This window comes from Haematobia irritans, chromosome 5 (assembly GCF_050003625.1).
Source record: "Haematobia irritans isolate KBUSLIRL chromosome 5, ASM5000362v1, whole genome shotgun sequence".
NCBI lineage: Eukaryota > Metazoa > Arthropoda > Insecta > Diptera > Muscidae > Haematobia > Haematobia irritans.
The window spans coordinates 118053387-118056869 of record NC_134401.1 but is presented as its reverse complement, the minus strand read 5'-3'; positions in this window follow the sequence as shown (position 1 = coordinate 118056869).

Sequence of the window (3483 nt, the reverse complement as noted above, 5' to 3'; positions counted from 1 at the left end):
CAAAATTTCATTTCTGTAGGAAATTTTGTCAAAATTTCATTTCTGTAGGAAATTTTGTCAAAATTTCATTTCTGTAGGAAATTTTGCTAAAATTTCATTTCTATAGGAAATTTTGTCAACATTTAATATTTACGGTATTTTTTCTCAAACTTTTATTTCTATAAGAAATTTTGTCAAAATTTCATTTCTTTTAGGAAATTTTGTCAAAATTTCATTTCTTTAGGAAATTTTGACAAAATTTCATTTCGTTAGGAAAGTTTGTCAAAATTTCATTTCTGTAGGAAATCTTGTCAAAATTTCATTTTTATAGGAAATTTTGTCAAAATTTCATTTCTATAGGAAATTTTGTCAACATTTAGTATTTATGGGATTTTTTCTCAAACTTTCATTTCTATAAGAAATTTTGTCAAAATTTCATTTCTTTAGGAAATTTTGTCAAAATTTCATATCTATAGGAATTTTTGTCAAAATTTCATTTCTGTAGGAAATTTTGTCAAAATTTCATATCTATAGGAAATTTTGTCAAAATTTAATTTCTTTAAGAAATTTTGTCAAAATTTCATTCCTATAGCCTAGTACTAAGATCACGTTTTCGTACGAAAAACTTTTATACTACATATAAAAAACGTTAGCGCGGAATATGTGCGAAATCTTGGTTTTAAGCATTTTCAGACACATATTTAAACAACCCTGGAATTTTCGCACGAAAAAATAGGCAGGCATATTATTTCGCATAAATAAGTTAACATCCGTGGGTTTGAGACCCTATTTACGGAGATATATGAAGATATTCGTTTTTCGCAGAAACGAACTTAGTACTAAGCATATAGGAAATTTTGTCAAAATTTCATTTCTATAGGAAATTTTGTCGAAATTTAATTTCTATAGGAAATTTTATCGAAATTTAATTTTGTCAAAGTTTCATTTCTATAGAAAATTTTGTCAAAATTTCATATCTATAGGAAATTTTGTCAAAATTTCATTTCTATAGGAAATTTTGTCAAAATTTCATTTCTATAGGAAATTTTGCTAAAATTTCATTTCGATAGGAAATTTTGTCAACATTTATTATTTATGGGATTTTTTCGCAAACTTTCATTTCTATAAGAAATTTTGTCAAAATTTCATTTCTATAGGAAATTTTGTCAAAATTTCATTTCTATAGGAAATTTGTCAAAATTTCATTTCTATAGGAAATTTTGTCAAAATTCCATTTCTATAGGAAATTTTTGTCAAAATTTCATTTCTATAGGAAATTTTGTCAAAATTCCATTTCTATAGGAAATTTTGTCAAAATTTCATTTCTATAGGAAATTTTGTCAAAATTTCATTTCTATAGGAAATTTTGTCAAAATTTAATTTCTATAGGAAATTTTATCAAAATTTCATTTCTATAGGAAGTTTTGTTAAAATGTCATTTCCATAGGAAGTTTCGTCAAAATTTCATTTCTATAGGAAATTTTGTCAAAATTTCATTTCTAAGGAAATTTTGTCAAAATTTCATTTCTATAGGAAATTTTGTCAAAATTTCATTTCTATAGGAAATTTTGTCAAAATTTCATTTCTATAGGAAATTTTGTCAAAATTTCATTTCTTTAGGAAATTTTGTCAAAATTTCATTTCTATAGGAAATTTTGTCAAAATTTCATTTCTATAGGAAATTTTGTCAAAACTTCATTTCTATAGGAAATTTTGTCAAAATTCCATTTCTATAGGAAATTTTTGTCAAAATTTCATTTCTAAGGAAATTTTGTCAAAATTCCATTTCTATAGGAAATTTTGTCAAAATTTCATTTCTATAGAAAATTTTGTCATAATTTCATTTCTATAGGAAATTTTGTCAAAATTTAATTTCTATAGGAAATATTGTCAAAATTTCATATTTATAGGAAATTTTGTCAAAATTTCATTTCTGTAGGAAATTTTGTCAAAATTTCATTTCTGTAGGAAATTGTGTCAAAATTTCATTTCTATAGGAAGTTTTGTCAAAATTTCATTTCTATAGGAAATTTTGTCAAAATTTCATTTCTATAGGAAATTTTGTCAAAATTTCATTTCTATAGGAAATTTTGTCAAAATTTCATTTCTATAGGAAATTTTGTCAAAATTTCATTTCTATAGGAAGTTTTGTTAAAATGTCATTTCCATAGGAAGTTTCGTCAAAATTTCATTTCTATAGGAAATTTTGTCAAAATTTCATTTCTAAGGAAATTTTGTCAAAATTTCATTTCTATAGGAAATTTTGTCAAAATTTCATTTCTATAGGAAATTTTGTCAAAATTTCATTTCTATAGGAAATTTTGTCAAAATTTCATTTCTATAGGAAATTTTGTCAAAATTTCATTTCTATAGGAAATTTTGTCAAAATTTCATTTCTATAGGAAATTTTGTCAAAATTTCATTTCTATAGGAAATTTTGTCAAAATTTCATTTCTGTAGTAAATTTTGTCAAAATTTCATTTCTATAGGAAGTTTTGTCAAAATTTCATTTCTATAGGAAATTTTGTCAAAATTTCATTTCTATAAGAAATTTTGTCAAAATTTCATTTCTATAGGAAATTTTGTCAAAATTTCATTTCTATAGGAAATTTTGTCAAAATTTCATTTCTATAGGAAGTTTTGTTAAAATTTCATATTTATAGGAAATTTTGTCAAAATTTCATTTCTGTAGGAAATTTTGTCAAAATTTCATTTCTATAGGAAGTTTTGTCAAAATTTCATTTCTATAGGAAATTTTGTCAAAATTTCATTTCTATAGGAAATTTTGTCCAAATTTCATTTCTATAGGAAATTTTGTCAAAATTTCATTTCTGTAGGAAATTTTGTGAAAATTTCATTTCTATAGGAAATTTTGTCAAAATTTCAATTCTATAGGAAATTTTGTCAAAATTTCATTTCTATAGGAAATTTTGCTACAATTTCATTTATATAGGAAATTTTGTCAAAATTTCATATCTATAGGAAATTTTGTCAAAATTTCATTTCTGTAGGAAATTTTGTCAAAATTTCATTTCTATAGGAAGTTTTGTTAAAATGTAATTTCTATAGGAAATTTTGTCAAAATTTCATTTCTATAGGAAATTTTGTCAAAATTTCATTTCTATAGGAAATTTTGCTAAAATTTCATTTCTATAGGAAATTTTACTAAAATTTCATTTCTATAGAAAATTTTGTCAACATCTAGTATTTATTGGATTTGTTCTCAAACTTTCATTTCTATAAGAAATTTTGTCAAATTTTCATTTCTTTAGGAAATTTTATCAAAATTTTATTTTTATAGGAAAAGATTGTCAAAATTTCATTTTATAGGAAATTTTGTCGAAATTTAATTTCTATAGGAAATTTTGTCAACATTTAATTTCTATAGGAAATTTTGTCAAAATTTTATTTCTATAGGAAATTCAACATTCAGTTTTTATGAGATTTTTTCTCAAACTTTTATTTCTATAAGAAATTTTGTTAGAATTTCATTTCTTTAGGAAA